This window comes from Mobula hypostoma, unplaced genomic scaffold (genome assembly GCF_963921235.1).
Source record: "Mobula hypostoma unplaced genomic scaffold, sMobHyp1.1 scaffold_42, whole genome shotgun sequence".
In the NCBI taxonomy this organism is placed as follows: Eukaryota; Metazoa; Chordata; class Chondrichthyes; order Myliobatiformes; family Myliobatidae; genus Mobula; species Mobula hypostoma.
This window is the reverse complement of record NW_026948219.1, coordinates 1,674,014-1,693,436: the sequence shown is the minus strand read 5'-3', so window position 1 is coordinate 1,693,436 and position 19,423 is coordinate 1,674,014. Positions and strand designations below refer to the sequence as shown.

General features: G+C 46.2%; 1 protein-coding gene across 1 annotated transcript in view; it reads left to right on the top strand.

Moving 5' to 3' along the window:
* The window catches only part of LOC134341937 (zinc finger protein 227-like), a 367,790-nt gene that overhangs the window by 266,202 nt on the left and 82,165 nt on the right, over positions 1–19,423 (top strand). The gene's annotated exons all lie outside the window — the stretch shown is intronic.

Genomic DNA, 19,423 nt, shown 5'->3' with positions numbered 1-19,423 from the left:
GACACTTGTATTTCGGGCTGTAACAACGGACTGTTCTGTTTGGTTTACGGTCAGTTTTACCTTCGATCGCTTCATCGCAATATGTTGCGGAAAGCTGCGGGAACGATACTGCACCGAGAGAACAGCAACGGTGGTTATCGTGACCGTGGTTGTAGTGAGCTGCGGGAGATGTGCCCCGGCTTACTTTGTCGTTCAACCTCACATCATCATTGACAACACGCCGTGGCGGTGCACCGGCTCATATGAATTCGCTGCTTCACCCGTGTGGAGAGGATACGAATTACTAGACAGTATTTTAAAACCTTTGCTACCAATCGGCTTAATCCTGGTGTTTAACGGGTTAACCGTAAGACATATCGTTGCTGCAATTAGAGTCCGCAGAAGGCTTCGGCACAGCAGCGACAATCAGAAAGATGCCGAGGTGGAAAACCGCAGAAAGTCGATTATTTTGCTGTTTTCTATATCAGCTAATTTCATATTATTGTCGATGCCCTATGTAGCCCATTCCCTGAAATGGCAACAGCAAAACTATTTTTACGAGGACAGATATTTGAGTTCCCCGGTGTACATCCTACAGCAATTTGGGTTAATGTTGGTAATGCTCAGCGTGTGCACCAACACTTGTATCTATACACTGACACAGAGGAAATTCAGAGAGGAGCTGAGGATTGGAATGAAGTATGTGTTTACATTAAATGGCCGTCTGTGTAGATAACACCCGCCTCCAATGGCAATTCAGCGGAGTTTTCAAATAAAGCCGTTTTATATTGACTGGCAAATACGTCTTGAATTCAAACAATCCTATGCCTGGTCATCCGGAAAAAGCAGAATTGGCGGAAGATTGCTGACTTCATACAGGTCAGGTAGCAATACAAACGTTCAATGCTGCTGATGTGATCGTTACAATGGTTGAGGTATTTTCCAAACTATCACAGACACTCGACTGTCACAAGGGCAGGGATGGCTTCAGGGCTTTCCGTGTTTTAGATGTTTCAAAATGGACAGTGTCGGGTAACAGACTGTAAAGGGAGTGCGAAGGCAAACCAAGGATAGTATCGCAGATGCAGAAAGGGAGGACAACGTGGAGCGTTCGTTTGTTCATGGATTGTGAGACGAACAAAGAAACATAAACACTCTATATGTAGTATTCTGTACATCCGCCCACCAGTTTAACAAAAAAAAACGCAACGGAAACAGTGAGGAACCGATCGGGAAGCGGAACGTGGACGTGTACCATGTTATTGGAACGGAAACCTAAAAACTTCCACAATATTATTTTGCGCTTCCCCAGTTTTAAAGATTTAAGTATGGCATAATTTCTCAGTTGTGTCCAGGAAGGATCCATGTCACTATAAGACGAAAGGCGGACTATCGACCAGTCCATACTGGATCTAATATTAGAAAAGGAAACGGGTCAGGTGGCAGATCTCTCCGCGGGTCAGCATTTCAGAACGATAGGACAGAACTCCTCGACATTTACTTTGCACGGGGATAGCACAAGGGAGCATGGAACCTATTGAATTGGGGGTGCTACCTGGCCGGAACTTGGGAAGGTAAATTGGGAAATGGTGTACTCAGGGAAATGCGCAACAGATATGTGGGGACTGATTAGGGAGCACTGACATGTGGTTCAGTATAGGCTAGTCTCCGTGAGCCAGGGAAAGGATGATAGTGTAAATAACTCTGGGAGACAAGAAAGTTGGAACAACTCATCATGAGGAAGAAAGAACGATACTTAAAGATGAGGGAGAAAGGATCAGGTAGGATTATGGCGAGTCACAATGTAGACAGGAAAGATTTTAACAATGGACTTAAAAGAGGTAGAAGGGCACTTGAGAAGTCCTTGGCGAGTTGCTCTGTGAAAATAGGAGAAGACTGGAGAGAGTGTGGGCAGATCAGAGGAAAACTCGTGTCTGGAGTCTAAGGAGGCAGTGAAGCTCCTTACTGAACACGCTGATGAATGTAAACACTGCGTAAAAAGGCGGATACGCCAGAGCATGCCGACGCTGAGAAAGAGGATGCGCTGGAAACTTGGAAAACATTATGATGGATGATTCCCGATACCGGAAGGGATAGAGTCCAGGTAATTTTGGAATGCGAGTGAAGTTACTGCAGAGCTTTTGCACAGAATATTTGTGACTTTGCGGGCCACGCAAGATTGGAGGGTGGAAAATGATATTCATTTGTTGATGAAAGATAATAGGGATTCTTGGATTTATCGACCAGGGAGTTTTACATCAGTAGTGGGTAAAGTAATGGAGAGGATTATTGAAGAGGAAATTGATGAGTATTTGGAGAAACGTAGTCAGGCTACGGAGATCAACATGGCATATTGTCCTTTCTGAGCCAGATTGAATTATTTGAAAAAGTGAAAATAAAACAAACAGAAGAACCAGAACAGTCGATTTGGGTGCATTAATTTTGTTCAGGCGTTTGATCAGTTCCCCATAGTAGACTCATTCGGTAAGTCAGGAGGCATGGGATCTGGGAAATCCTGGCTGCGGCGTTGATTCAGAATTGGCTTCCTCACAGAAGGCAGATGATGTGGTAGATAGAGTGAATTCTGCCTCGAAGTCAAAGGCAGCCGTGCTCCGCACAGAGAGTCGAAATTTCGGTACACGTTATAACTCTATTTCGAGTCTGCAGTTACAGTGCTCCGAGAAACAGGGCTGAGGAAATAACCGACTAATCCTACCACCCAACAGCACCTGGATAATTAATGGAATTAGGGCTGATGATGTAAGCAAATCGCTGAGCGATTCCCTGCTCCAGCGCGTTTTCTAAACTGACCTGTCAGTTACATATTACAGGGCAAATGCTGCAATGACTTCAAAACATCTTTTCCAATCGAGCCCTACAACTTAAAACCAGCATTTCAAAGTGTTCAGCCGCAGCTTTTGATGCTTATTAAAAGAACCAGCCTTCCAAACTGCCAATTCCAAATTCCCAGTTCAAGTACACACCAATTTTTCCCAATGCCAATTTACCTCTGAATCGTGGTTTTATCGTATCGGGTGTAGATACGCTCATATTTCGATCTATTTAACCCTGAGTCTACATGGTCGGTGTGGAATCCGTTTCTCCCTCTGAAATCAATAATAGATGAAACATACAAAACTACACAAACTAAAAACGCAACGAAGGCAAATCAATCATCCGGGCTCACACTTGTCTTCCTTCAAAGCCATCGCAGGCGGTTGAAGAATGCAGAATAAACAATTCCCTAAGCTTCCATCTTCACATGCTATAACCACCCATTTTCCCCAGTCTCCTTGCTTCAGTGTGTGTGCAAGGACAGAGGGATAGAACAGTGTCAACGACTTTCTAGATCGGTCGGTGCAGTAAGACATTAAAGTTCTAACCCAGACATACAGTTAGACAGCCACAGGAAACCACTGCACAGAAACAGGGTCTCCAGCCCGTCAGGTTAGTGAGGAATTACTTAAACTTCCTACTCCCATCGACTGCACCCGGACCGTGGTCATCCGTGTCCCAGCACTTATCCAATCATCTCTTAAACGTTGACATCAAAATCTCAATTCCCATTTGCGTTGGCAGCACTGCCTACACTCTGACGTCAGCACTGTCTACACTCTGACGACCCTCTGGGTGAAGAAGTTTCCCCTCATCTTTCCCTTAAACATTTCACATTTCACCGTTCGCCCTTGATCTCCACCCGACATCACTGGAGAAAGCCCGCTTGCATTTACTCTCTCTATACGCCTCATAATGTTGTATACCTCAATTAAATCTCCCCTCAGTCTTCTACCTGCTCGGGAATAAAGTGCTAACGTATGTAATCTTTCCTTTTAATTCAAAATATTCAGTCCCAGCGATTGTCGTGTGATTTTTCCTGCATTTTTTTCAATCTTATTTGCATCTTTCCTGCAGGTAGTTGAGCCCAACCGCACACAGTTTTCCAAATAGGGCCCCGATAAAGTCTTAAACAACATCAACATAACATCCCAACTCCTGTACTCAGTACTTTGGTCTTTGAAGGCCAAAGTGCGAAAAGCTTTTTTACGACCATGTCTAACTGTGCCGCAAGTTTAATTGAATTATGGGTCTGCATTCCCAGATTCGTTTGTCCTATCGTACTCCTCAGTGCCCTATTCCTCATTGTGTCAGACCAACCCTGGCTGGTCCTCCCAAATGCAGCATCTAACACTTGTCTGCCTTAAATCTGATCCGCTATCTTTTAGCCCATTTTGGCAGCTGGTCCATATCCCGTTTCTGGTGCCATGCTCTGGTATTTTTCCTTGCTGTTAACTGCACCCTTAATGCTGTTGTCATCGGCAAATTTGCTGATCAAGTTAACGACATTATTATTCAGATCGTTGACAGAGATGACAAATAACAACGGACACAGCAACCATCCCTGAGGCACTCCTCCCGTCACATGTCCCCATTCAGAGAGACAACCATCCATTACCACTATCTAGTTTCCGCAACACAGCCAATGGCTAATCCAATTTACTACCTCATCGTGAGAGCCAAGTGAATTAACCTTCTCGACCATCCTCCCATACGGAAACTTGAAAATTTCTTGCTGAAGTCCCTGTAGACGGCATCCACTGCCTTGCCTTCCACACCATTCCTGGTAACTACCTGGTAAAGCTCTGTGAGATTGTTTAGACATGACCTACTACGCACCGGTCTATACTGACTATCACTAATGTTCCTGTTTGCCCAGATACTTCCCTTCATTCCCCATGACCGGCGTAGTCTGAACACCAAGGACAATTCCTCATTTTGTAATTCTTGACGAGCCCTTTCCAAACAAAACTATCGATATCATCCAGCGGCCGGCAGTCACATTCATGGCCTATTGCTGTTAAATTCTCCTGCAGTATTATCAGACGCATTGAGAGTGATCTGGAAAAGGAAGGCGTGGAAGCTTTAACTAATTAATTGATTGGTCTTAAATAGTAAGATAAGGTATACAAGATAGAGGATAGAACAATGAATATTACAGCACAGTACAACCCTTCGTCTCAGCAGGTTCCGATAGAGTTTCAACTAATTTAAGTTCAAACTAACACATCCCCCTTCATCTGAATCAGAATCAAAACCAGATTTAATATCACAGGCATAAGACGTGAAATGTGTTAACCCGTAACACTGCAATGAAACACAGGATAAATTAATGTAGAGAAAAAAAAAGCCTGAGTTAAGGTGGCAGAGGAGAAGAAGCTGTTCCTGAATCGCTGAGCGTGAACTTTCAGGCTTCTGTATCTCCATCCCGATGGTAACACTGTGCAGAGGGCGTATCCTGTTGGTGAGCAACGTTAGTGATGGACGCCACTGTTACAAGGATCACTTCTTCTAGATTAGATTAGATTATAAGGACACGCAGTCCTCTTTTATTGTCATTTAGTAATGCATGCATTAAGAAATGATACAATATTCCTCCAGTGTGATATCACAGAAACACGGGACTGAAAAACTAACAAAAAACACATAATTATAACATATAGTTACAACAGTGCAACAATACCATAACTTGATGAAGAACAGGCCATGGCACAGTAAAAAAGTTCAAAGTCTCTCGAACGTCCCACATCTCACGCAGACGGGAGCAGGAAGAAAACTCTCCCTGCCATTCCCGACCACAGTCCGACTCTGAGTAGTCCGAAAACTTAGAGCCTCCGATCAGCCCCCGACGCCGCGTACCGAGGACCATCCCTATACGAACGATTCGACCTCAGCCTCGGTCGCAAGCAGCAGGCAAAGCACCGGGATTTTGGGGCCTTCCCTCCGAAAGATTCTCGATCGCACAGTAACAGAGGCAGCGAACCGGCGTTTCAGAAATTTCCCCAGGTGTTCCTATGTGTTTTCACGTCTGTCTCCATCAAAACAGAATTGTCCACGGCCCCTGTTTAACAGAAACAATATCATTTCACCAGAGAGCTGCTCGCGATGCGTCGCGCCGCCATCTTCTCCTCCAGCCTCCATCTTCTAATAAAGTTCAGTGAGGTACAGTGAATCTGTATTTAACAAGAAGTAACTTTTATTATTTCAACTCAAAAAGCAGGTAGGTTCACATGCCGACTTCACTCCATGACACTCCATGAGCGGTCAATGAAGAGAAAAGTTATTACCTGGGAAAGGAGTCGACGCTGGCCAGAGAGACGAGTGAGAGGGACTGGGGAGAAGGAAACTGGGACAGAGACGGTGAGGGAGCGAGAGAAAGAGGAGGGTAGAGACAGACTATGGGGAGGGAGGCCGGGGAAGTCGAGGGATCTGGTGCAAAGAGAGATCGGGGGCTAGGGAAAGGTTTTAGATGGGGAAGAGATCGGAGTCGGGAGTTTGATTTCGGTAGAAAGCGGGAGGGGGGATAGCCGGGAGAAAAATACGAGGACGGAGAGGGAGACTGTGCGGAGACCGGGGGCCGAGAGAGTGACTGGATGAGAAACAGAATGGTGGACGGAAAGCCCGGAGGAAGGCGAGGAGTTCGGGTAGGTAGAGAGAGAGAGGCTGGGAAAGAGAGGCCGCGGTTACGGAGAGATGGGGTAGAGAGACTGTGAGAGACGGGTGAGAGGAGAAAGAGACTGGGGAATGTAGAGAGACGGCGGCGAGAGTCTGAGAAGAGAAGGACGGGAGGGAGAGAGAGACGCAGCCGAGATTCTAGGAGAGGAGAAACGGCAGAGTGAGAGGGAGAATTCTATGACAGAGCTAGGGTAGAGAGATGGAGGAGAGACTTGGGAGAGAGACCGGTGAAGTAGAGAAAGACTGAGAGGTTAGAGAAAAGAGCAGAGGGAGGGAGACCGGGAAAGTCGAGAGATCTCGGGTGAGGAGAGATATTTCTGACGGGGGGAGAGATCGGTGTGAGGAGGGAGATTGGAAGAGAACTCTGAAGGGGAGACCCCGAGACGGGGGTTGAGGGGTCGTCGGGTTAGGTTAGGAGTGACGGCTGGTAGGGGGAGACACACGTGGGAGAGAGAGACTGGGATTAGGGAGTGAATCTGGGGAGGGAGGTGGGTTTAGATACTCGTGACTGGGGAGGTTGGAGAGACGGGCAGATACAGAAAGACGGAAGATTATAAGACCTCTGGAGAGAAATAGACACAGGTGGTTAAGAGAGAGAGATTGGGATGAGGTAGCGAAGTGTGAGTCAGAGGATGCTGTTCATAAATGCACTGAGCGATTTGAAGACTTTCCTTCCTGCAGGGCATTCTGGGATTACAGTGCGTCCATTCTAAAGTCCCTCTGAGACAAGCAACCCATACCATCTCTCTGACCTCTCCCACCCCGCCTGTTTGACTCCACTCCTTCCCACACCGTATCCACGATCTCCCTTTCCTCCACCGGTCTTCGCGATCTTCACCCTCCCTCCCTCCTTGTCTCTGTGACCATATCCGTTGGCTCCTATTGAGAACACGCAAAGTAGTGTGACGAAACACTTACACTGAGTCATGTTACTAACGGGACGCTCAGTGCAATTTACAGTGTGGGACCGAACCGAGCCCACCCGAGACGATAAACACGGACACTGGAAAGCCCGCGCGGAGTCAGCGCCTCACACGCGAAAGGGATCCAATCGATATACCAGCGCTATCAATCAGCCGCATGCGCACCTGCCACATTGTCGCAATCGATCTGATAAAGCCGTTCACATCCTTCCCCTGCACTTCTTCCCATCTGCACGACACCTTATCTTCCCTCCGACCTGACCCTCGCTCCCTCGCGCCACAGGGATCACCCTCCCTGCACCCGAACCCTGCGTTTCTCGGACGGCACTGTCTCCATGTCTATCGGCGGGAGGCGAAGGGTCCCCAGGAGGATCAGCCCGGGGACATATAACCAGCCTCCTGTCCAGTCTGGAGTCGCAGATGGTGCTCAGTGCATCCTGGAGTCGGCACGGAATGGAGCTCGGGGAGAGTCCTGGAGGTAGCTTCTCCCTTGGGGGAGGGTCTGGCCTGGCCGGTGGTCGCTCATACCCTGGAGCACCCCAACCCCTTCCGTTCCCGTCTACCTCTCTTCGATCGGGTGGCCCGCCAGTGCTTAGCCTCATCCCCGGCCCAAAACACCCGAACCACCTGCGTGGCCTTTCGCAGCTACCGCTGGCTTCTGTCTCAGGCGCTGAGGGAGCGGGGGGAGAGGGCACGTCACGAAACTCTGTACAGAGAGGCTTCGCAACTCTTTCCGGCTCAAGAGGGGTAGGCGGCGAGTTTCGGGTTCAGCTTCCCGGGAGGTTGCGGAGGCTTTTACCGGATGGTGTCCGACCATCCAGACGGTTGAGGGGTAATGGCAGGCTCTTGCTCCCGCAGCCCCGGCAGGAGGGAGGAGCTGATAGCCCCTACAGAGTCATTCCGGGTTGATATGGTCCTGAGGCCGGCGGTGTCGAACGAAGAGGATAGAAGTTTGGAGATTTATCTGACCTCCGTGGGACTGATTCCTGGAGCCAGCGGCGACAGGGTAAGTGGGGGGTGGGGAAGGGAATCCCGGATTCCCGGCACATGTGGGGTGGGCGGTGTTCCTGGGCTTGGGATTCCGTGGTCCTGAGCTCAAAGGAAGTGTGGAATGAGATCGCGGTAATGGGGCGTTGGGCCGTCAGGGGGAGCTCCTCGACGGAGAGGAAAGAGTTCGGGGCATGGTCTTAAATTAGCTCAATAGATCACCTTAAACACTTATGGAATAACACAGATTGTGAAAAAAATATAATAATATTAATATTTTATTGTGATTTACTCTGTTCCAGCAGCCTCCGTTCATAAACAGGGAACACACACTAATCCTGCAGCCCTGCGTCAGTCCTCAAAATAATTTCACAGACACGTGTCAGTCTCAAAGTAATCACATTGCACCTCGATTGCCCCACAAACTCGTTTCAGTCTCCAAACTAACACCACTGCCCTGCCATTACCCACAGTCTTGTGTCAGTCCCCAAATTAATCACACTATCCCAATCTCCCCACAGCCCGTGTCTGTCCCCGAACTAATCGCTCCGTCCCACTCACTCACCAGAGTCTTCGTCATCCGCCGATCTAATCACACTGTTCCACTGTCTTTCCCCACAGTCCATGTCAGTTCCTAGACTAATGACACTGTCCCACTCTCTCCCCACAACCAGTGTCAATGCCTAGATTAATCCCACCGCCCGGTTCTCTTCCCATGGGCCCACGGCAGTCCCCAAACGATTTAACTGCTCCGTTCCCTTTACCTATCTCCGATCTTGTCAGTCTCCAAGTTAATCACGCTGTCCCACGACCTCCCAACAGACCGAATAAACAGTCCCACTATCTCCCCACAGCTCCGTTTCAGTTCCTTAAGTAATCAGTTGTGCGAAGTGGAATTATGATGCTATATGGCTGGAAATGGACAGGAACAGATGTGCTCTGGGAAATACACAACGGAATTATGGAGGTATATTAGGTTTGTCCCACTGAGGCAGGTAAAAGATTTCAGGGTGAAGGAACCATGGGTGACAAGAGATGTGAAACATCTCGTCAAGAGGAAGAAAGAAACAGATTTAAAGTTTATGAAGCAAGGATCAGACAGGGCTGTAGAGTTAGCCGGAGACAAACTGAAGAATGGAATTAAGAGAGTTAGAAAGGTTTTTAGAAGGATTTAGCAAGGAGGATTAAGGAAAGCCCCAAGGCATTCCAGATTTATGTGAAGAAGAAGCTGATGACTAGAGTGGGGGTAGGACCGATCAGGGATAGAAGATAAAATGTGCACCTGGAATCGGGGAGGTGGGGCAGTAACTTCATGAAGACTTTACTTCCGTATCCATCACTGAGAGTGATCTCGATCTTTGTGAAGAGGTTAAGTGGGCTGATATACTGGACCATGTCGAGTTTAAGAGAATGATGTGCTGGAAATTTTGAGAAACATCAGGATAGATCTTTTCTCATGTGTGGAGGGAAAAAAAACAGTAATGTTCAAGGCTTCAAAGTCCAATTAGACATCCACTGACAGAGGAGACCAGGCTGTTCCTGAATCACTGAGCATGCGCCTGCAGGATCCTGCACCTCCTTCCTGACAGTACAATGAGAAAAGGGCACGTTGGGTGGGGGAGGGATCCTTAATGATGGACGCCGGCTTCCTGACGCACCGCTCCTTCAGGATGTTTTGGATTCTACGGAGGCTCGTGTCCATGATTGAACTGACTTAGTTTTCAAACTTGTGCAACATATTTCGATCCTGTGCAGTGGCCGCCCCTCCACCACCACCACACAACACCGTGATGCAGACAGTCAGCTGCTCTCGACGGTGCATCTGTAGAAGTTTTTGAGTGTTGTAGGTGACAAAACTAAATATCCTCAGTCTCCGAAAGAGATGTAGCCGCTATTTTGCCGTCTTTATGGCGACATGGAGAACAGGCTGTCTCCTCAGAGATATTGGCACCGAGGAATATGAAATTGCTCACTCTCTCCACTTCCGATCACTCTATGTGGATTGGTTTGTGTTCTCTTGTTCTACCCTTCCTGAAGCCCACAACGAGTTATTTTGTCTAACTAACATTACGTGCAAGGTCGCTGCTACGATACCACTCCACCAGCTGGTACATCTCCTTCCTGTATGCCCTCTCGTCACCATCTGAGTTTCTGCCAACCATAGTTGTATCATAAGCAGGTTTATAGATTGCATTTGAGCTGTGCTTAGTGACACAATCATGGGTGTACAGAGGGTGGAGCAGTGGTCTCATCCTTGTGGCGCGCAGTGCAGATTATCAGCGAGGTGGAGATGTTATTTCAAACCTGCACAGATGGTGGTCTTCCTTTTAGTAAGTCGAGTATCCAGTTACAGATGGTGGTACAGAGGCACATGATCTGTACCTTTTCCATCAGGACTGTGGGAATGATGGTGTTGAACGCTGAGCTATAGCCAATATTCTGCATCCTGACGGAGGAATTTGTATTGTTCAGGTTACCCAGGGTCGCGAGGAGATTCATCCAGATCTATTGTTGCGTAGGCAAACAGCAGAAGGTCTAGATCCTTACAAAGACTGGAGATGATTGGAGCCAAGACCTACATCTCAAAGCATTTCATCACTGTAGACGAGGGAGCTCTTGAAATATTCATTAAGGCAGTTTACACTGATGTTGTTGGGCACTGTTATAATTATCTCCCTTTAGAAGCAGGTGCGAACTTCCATCCGCAGCAATGCTATTGAAAATGTCTTTCAATACCATTGCCAGTTGGTTGATGCTCGTTTTCAGAGCCTTACCAGGTACTCCATCGGGGAATCCTGCCTTGCAGGGTTCACCCATCTAAAAGACGTGCTGACGTCGGCTTCCAGCACTGAGGTCACAGGGTCAACGAATGGTGCAGGGATCCTCATCGCTGAAGCTTTATTCTTCCTTTATAACCTAATATAAAATAGAAACTTCACTGTGAGTCATGATGTTTTTTTTTTCCTTTGAGGAAGTAATAGCTGCAAACCCTGCCAGAGTTGACGTGTATCCGACGTCGCCGCTAACCTCTCTACGAATTCCTTCTTAGCTCTTGAAATAACCCTTCGCAAGTCATACCAGGTTTAATTGCACAGACCTGGGTCACCAGACTTCAGTGCCACTGATCTGGCTGTCAGTAGACGAAGCACCTCCTGCTTTCCTCGAATTTTGGTTTTGGGATGTACTGGGATATTTCAGAGGCAAACACTCATCCAGGCAGGGTTTAATGACGTCGGTGACAACAGCGGCGTCCTTGTGGTGCGTCAGTGCTGATTGTCAGCGAGGTGGAGATGTTATTTCCAATCCGCACAGATGGTGGACTCCAGACCCGAACCTGAATCTCTGAACACAGTCCAGTCCTGTAAACGCTTCCCTGCCTCCGTTGTCCATATCGTCTCGGGCCTCACTACCGCACTCGACATGGAAAGAAAACCGATAGTAATAATAGGGCATTCATTGGTTACAGGAACAGGCAGAACTGTATGTGGGCGAGATTCGAAGACAATATGACCCCGAGGTAGCAGGGTCGGTGAAATTTCGGATAGTGGCCCATAGCATTATCAATGTGGGGGTGTCTGGGGGAGGGGGAGCAGCCAAGGTTGTGAAACGTGGGCTTATCAATTACATAGACAGGATGAGAAACGATGTCCTGCAAAGTGACTTCCGGGTACTTAGGTGATAATTTAAAGGGCCGGACCACAAGGGTGGTGGTATGGAGGTTGCTACCCGGAGCAAATGCCAGTGATGCTTGAAATATGAACATGACACAGTTCAGCCGTGGCGAAGGGGACAGTGCAGGAGAGAGGACTTCAGAGTTCTGGATCATTGGACTCTGGTCCACGGCAGGTCGGACGTTCACAATGGGGACGGATTGCATATCAGCTGTACGGGATCCAATATCGTTGTGTCAGGAGTTCCTAATGTTGTTCCGAGACGTTTAAAATGAAGTTGTGGCGATATGGATTTTAGTGCGACAGGTCAGCTAGTGAAGTAGATGTGCGGAAAGCAAATATTAAGCCGACATACAAAGGCATGACCGATAGACTGGCCATGGTGCGACTAATACTCTGAATTGGTCTGTTTCAATACAATGGGTATTTTAGATAAAGCAGATGATCTTAGATAATGGATCAACACGCGGAGTACTGATATTGTAGCCACTGGTGACAATTACACGCGGGGTGGCATCGCTGGCAGATCAATGTTCCGGGGTTCCGTTGTTTCATAAACGATAAAAATGAGAGGTTGTTATTAAATGGGAAAGGGTGGCATTACTAGTCATGGAATATGTCACATCAGTGCTCAGACAGGACCGACAGGAGGGCTCCTCTAATGAGACTGCATGAGTAGAACAGAATAAAAAACGAAGTGATGACCACGGTATTGATTTTACATTAAAGACCGGCGGAATTGAGAGGAGCAGATTTGCAGAAATGTCAGATGGGTGCAAGAAAATTAAAATTGTATTCGGAGTTGATTTGAACTTCCTATATATTGACTGGGACTCCGATACTATAGAGGACTGGATGGGATTGACTTTGCCAGATCTGTTCAAATAAATGCTTGGTAAGTGGGAGACCTTGAAAGTGGAATTGAGAGTGCAGTGTTCCTGTTAGAACAAAAGGCAGGTCCACCAATCTTACAGTACCCTGGTTTTCGAGGGGTATCAAACCGAAGGGGCTGCACAGCAGGAATAAGGAATTAACAAGAGAAGAGAAGAGGGAAGCTGGCTGGTTTAAAAGCTGTCATGACATTGCTCTGGCACAAAACGTGAAGGAGAATTAGGCAGACACTCAGATAGATAGCAATATAGACAGATAGATAGATAGACAGATAGCTGGATGGATAGGTAGATGGATAGGTAGATAGATAGATAGATAGATAGATAGATAGATAGATAGATAGATAGATAGATAGATAGATAGATAGATAGACAGACAGATAGACAGACAGATAGATAGATAGATAGATAGATAGATAGATAGATAGATAGATAGATAGATAGATAGATAGATAGATAGACAGACAGACAGACAGACAGACAGATAGATAGGCAGACAGTTAGTTCGATGGATAGATAGATAGAGAGAAAGCTAGCTCAATAAGTTTCTCTTGAAAGAAATTTTCGAGGTTAAGTCCTTCTGCACCTGTACAGGGCCCTGGTGAGACCACACCTGGAGTACTGTGTGCAGTTTTGGTCTCCAAATTTGAGGAAGGACATTGTTGCTATTGAGGGAGGGCAGCGTAGGTTCACAAGGTTAATTCCCGGGATGGCCGGATTGTCACATGTTGAAAGATTGGAGCGACTGGGCTTGTATACACTGGAATTTAGAAGGCTTAGAGGGGATCTTATTGAAACATATAAGATTATTAAGGGATTGGACAGGCTGGAGGCAGGAAGCTTGTTCCCGCTGATGGGTGAGTCCAGAACCAGAGGCCACGGTTTAAGAACAAGGGGTAGGCCATTTAGAACGGAGTTGAAGAAAAACTTTTTTCACCCAGATATTGGATATATGGAATGCTCTGCCCCAGAAGGCAGTAGAGACCAAGTCTCTGGATGCTTTCAAGAAAGAGATGGATAGAGCTCTTAAAGATAGCGGAATCAAAGGTTATGAAGATAAGGCAGGAACTGGATACTGATTGTGGATGATCAGCCATGATCACAGTGAAAGGCGGTGCTGGCTCGAAGGGCCGAATGGCCTACTCCTGCACCTATTGTCTATTGTCTATATTCTAAGTTCTAGATCCTTGAAACCCCTTCCAACGCTGGGAGGCAAGTTCATTCATTTCGGAGCTCTCGGCAGATATATTTAAAAGTACTTTTATCAAGGTTAAGGTGACAGGTGACAGGAAAATTTATATATTTTTTTAATTTTCTGGTCAGGGGATGCTCTAATTATGTTAGGAAATTATAGGCCAATGATTATGACGCCAATAGTAGGTAAATCATTTCACGTACTCGACATGTCGGGATGTATATGGTCGGTATTTCGATAGACAAGGCATTATTGTTGAAAGTCAACGTGATTTTCTAAGTGGTACCTCGTATCTAAGCAATCTTACAAATTTTGTCCAGGAGTTACCAGGGAAACTCATGAAGTGTCAGTGCGTCTTGTCGAGTTGGACATTAACAAAGCTTTTGACAAAACCCACATGGGCGGTTAGTCCAGAGGTTCAGTCCCTTTTATTCGGTGGGAAGCAGTAAGCCGGATTCGACATGATTTTGCGGTAGAGGCCGGAGAGTGAAGTTATATGGTCGCCACTCTGAAAGGAGGACTGAGAATAGTGGGGGGCATCAGTGATCACCGCTGGGTCAGCTGTTATTGCGGACGTGTGGGATGATGCACACTGGGAGGGCTGACCCGGGTAGGACGGATACATGGAAGAGTACGTCACTGAGGAGTGCAGTGGAACAAAGGGGTCTCTGAGTACAGATCCATTATTCATTGATCGTGGCGTCGTAGGTAGATTGGGTGGTGAAGCGGGTTTTTGGCAGTTAGTCATTGATGAATCAGACTATTCAGTCCAGGATGTTATTCTAAAGTTGCATTATACGTTGGCGAGCACAACTTGGAGTATTGTGCGGAGTGCTGGTCAACTATCCGCACAAAGAAATCAATGAGATTGAAAGATACAGAGCAAATTTACCAGGACTTTGTCGAGACTTGAAGATTTGATTCATAGGGAATGTTTGAAGAGATTAGGACATTGCTTTTTCTTCCCTTGAGCGCAGCAAACGTGTAGAGATTTCGTACAGGCACACTGAATTATGAAGAGTAAATGGAAACAGGATTTTGTCCCCCTTTGGGTGAGACTAGAACTATCTCTCATAGGTTAAGAGTGAAAAGTGAAAGGCTGAAAGGAAAACTGATCGGGAGCTGTATTCTAAGAGTGGGGAGAATGTGCAACTAGCTGCCAGCGACAGTGATGGACGCAGTTTTGATGTAACGTTTAAGACAAATTTGGCTAAGTACCTGAATGTAACCGTATGGAGATCCAGGCAGAATTAGACATGAAATGGATGGGTTCTGTTTTCTGTGTCGTAGTATGCTATTTCTCTGACTCTTCTAAAATACATTGAATAAACAACGAATGAATTGTCTGTAACGCCCGGTGACACAATGTCACAATGAATAAAAATAGACTGAGACAAACACTGGTTGCTTGTTCACTGTCCTGTAGCTAATGTAACTAAAGGGATATTAATTGACTTAAGGGACATTCCTCCTGGTATATAAGGGCTCACTGAACCAGTACATCTAGACATTTGGCACTTTTCGTACAACTGACTGCCGCTTCTGGCAGAAAATGGGATATCCAGCAATTTATTATATTGTCCGTATCTACTACCCCGTACTGGCAGCCGTTGGTATTCCCGGTAAGCTCGTGGAAATGCCCCGATATGTGACATACTGTAGTCTTTATATTATGCGTTGCAACTTGGAGCGGATGTGTTTTCCCATCCAAGATCAACTCACTCAGGAAATTTTGAAAATAGAAACACGTTTTTTTTTGTTTTAATATACTTTATCATAACCTTACAAATTTATATTTCGCATGTAATGAATTTCAGGACATTTTCCGGTGATATTAAACCTGGTTCTGGTTCAGATTCTAATGCTAAGTGAATGTGTTTGATTCACGATGTCCTCTAACGTGAATAGTTATGGTGGCTCTGCTGTGCATTCCGCCTAATGTTGTGTTCTGTCATTGGTGTTGGGACCGATCCTTTTCGTGTGGTATGATAATGATTGGGACGAAGGAATTGATGGTTTTGTGGACATGTCTGCTGGAGTTATGAAGATAGATGGTGGAGCAGATAGCGGTAAGGAAGCCGGATGCATGCAGAAGGAATTTGACAGATAGGGTCAATGGACAGCAAAGTGGCAGGTGAAGGTTAGTGTAGCGAAATGCATAGAACGAATAAAGGCGTAGATAATTGTCTACATGGAGAATACATTCAAAAATCAGAGGTGCAAAGGGACCTGGGTGTCCTGGTTTAGGATGCCATTAAGGTCAATTAAGGTCAGGATGAGTGTCCGCTCAGGAATGTATATGTGACGTTAGCATTCAGTTCATGAGAATTAGAACGCAAACACCAGGATATAACACTGACGCTTCATAAGGCATTCATCAGAATACACGGAATAGTATGAGACGTGTCGAGCCCCTAATCAAAGAGAAGATGTGTTGGCTCAGGAAAACTCTACAGGATGTTTACCAGAAGGATCACAGGAGCAAAAGGGCTAATATATAACGACTGTTCGACAGATATGGGTCTGTACACGCTGGGGTTTACAGTTGATGTCATTTAAATATATCGAATATTGAAAGGTGAACAAAGTGTGGAAGTCGAGAGAATGTTTCCAATAGTGGGGGAGTTTGGGACCAGAAGTCCCATCTTCAACACAGAGGACGTCGAATTTAAACAAAGATTAGGAAAACGTATTTCGCCAGTGGCTGGTGAATCTCTAGAATACTTTAGCACAGAAGACTGTGCAGTCCAAGACTTTGGTTATATTTAAGGTGAAGGATTACAAGTTCTTGATTAATCAGGGCGTCAAAGGTTACCGCGAGAAGGCATGAGAATGGGGTTGAGGAATAATAGAATCAGTCAATGGAATGGCGGAGCAGACTCCGTGGGCCGAATGGCCTCGTTTTTCTTCCATGTTTTATGGTTTTATGGTCTCACATTCTTCCTTTCTGCTACGTTTCGGTAATGGGCATAATATCACGATAGCGTGTTGCTGTCTCCACTCTGAATACATTCAATTCACTTTGCCCCAGTCATTGCCTTGCTGTTGCCTTGTTTGTCTACTGAAGGTAATCCGCCTGACTTCTGTATCAGCTTCTTGCTTCTTTATTGCCACTCATTTGCCCCCCCCCCCCGGTGCTGCTGAACGCATGACCAGGTCAATTTAATCGCAGCATAGAAAAACCTACGTTTATTGCTCCTCTGCCGTAGCAGTGCAAACTGCCCTTATTGTACAGATCACTTGTGGAATAAAGCGACGCCAATATTTAAAAAAAAATCTGTCTTTGCATTTTCAGCCACAGATTCATCTGAGAACCTCCAATTCTTCACTTCTCTAGCAGACGACACTCGTATCAATCCAGACGAATTGAATGATTTCTTTACCACTTACCCGGCCTGATACTAATTTCTTTCCTGGCTCATTATTTCCACTCGTCAGTACTTTGTCCCTTTCTCTGCCTGTGCCTTTTGTCCAATGGTGAACAACCAGGCCCCACTAAACGTGGAGAAGGAACACGCGAGCAGCATAAATGAACAGCACAGAGAAGGACACGGAGCAGGACAGATAATGAAGGATGCCGTCAAACAATTTGATCCGAATATGCCCTCTTGTCTGCTCTCTGCTTTATGAACCAATGGAGTTCGAACCGTTTTTCTTCTTGCCCATTGCCATCCGGCGGGAGGAGAGGGAGCAGCGCGCCGGGCGTGCGCAGCCCTCCGGTGAAAAATGATATCGTATCCGTTAAATAGCGGCCGTGGGCAATTCTGATTTGATGGAGACGGACGTGAAAGCACACAGAAACATCTGGAAAAAATTCTGAAATGCTAGTTCGCTGCTGCTGTTACTGCGTGATCGGGAATCTATCGGAGGGAAGCTGTCAAAATCCCCGGCTTTGCCTGCTGTTGGCGACCGAGATGGAGGTCGAATCGTTCGCATAGAGATGGCGCTCAGTACTCGGTGTCGGAGAGCTGGTCAGAGCTCGAAGTTTTCGGATGACTCAGAGTCGGACCGCGGTCGGGTATGGCAGGGAGAGTTTTTCTTCCTTCTCCCGACTGCGTGAGATGTGGGACATTTGAGAGAATTTGAAATTTTTACTGTGCTCATGGACTTCTTCATCAAGTTATGGTGTTGTTGCACTGTTGTAACTATATGTTATAATTTGTGGTTTTGTTGTTTTTTTTTTCAGTCTTGATCTGCCCTGTGTTTTGTGATATTACACCGGAGGAAATACTGTATCCTTTCTTAATGCATGCATTACTAAATGGCAATAAAAGAGGACTACGTGTCTTTATAATCTAATCTAAACATCCCGGCGTGAAACTGGAGAGAGCTCAGTTGCATGTCGTTGAAGGGGTGTCAGGGTGATCGATCTCAGTCAGCGCACTGGCGGCCCCTTCTGGCAGCGACACGAGCTCGTCTACTAGACCTACCATCCAAATAAAGTCACACTGAGCACTCGAGACCCATTAAGCAATAAATCTTTTTCTTTTGTTTCAGTTAATTTAGTGGCGATTGTGATCCTGTCTCGCCGAAATTGTGGGCTCTCCAAATGTATCACTCGCTACCTCGTGGCCATGGCGGCAGCTGATCTGATAGTCGTTGTCTTTGGTGTTGTATTGGACAAAATCAATACTCTCTATTTGTATGCTGTCTTCGTGATGAAATATCGGCTGCGTGCTCTGGGACCTATTCTGACGATCGCAGCCATGGACTGTTCCATGCAAAGTACAATGAGTTACAGAGTGAGAGCTGAAACAGCCACTGAACAGCGATACAAAAGTAAAATATTCTACATAATTATGGTAAAACACAATTAGGGATAATTACATTTACACTTTATTTACACAGCTTCCCATTTAGTGTAAACAGATATTTCGCCCCATTCTTCAGCTCCTCCCTGAATTTCCTCTGTGTCAGTCCATAGATACACGTGTTGGTGCAGGAACTGAGCAACATCAACATATCGCCGAACACTTGTAGGATAAATGTAGGCGTGTTGTAATATTTGTCAGTGAAAAACACGTTTACCGCTGCCCAGGTCATGGAGTGCACAATATTGGTTATCCACAATAATATGAAATTGGCAGATAGAGCGAACAACAAAACCATTGACTTTCTCCGGGTCTGAATCTCTGGATCACTTTTGTCGTCAGTATGGCTCCGAAGTCCACGGCGAACCATATTCGCTGCTATAATATATCTGGCGGTTAAAACATTGAACAGCAGAATTAAACCAACTGGTAATAACGGGTTCATGATGGTGTCAAA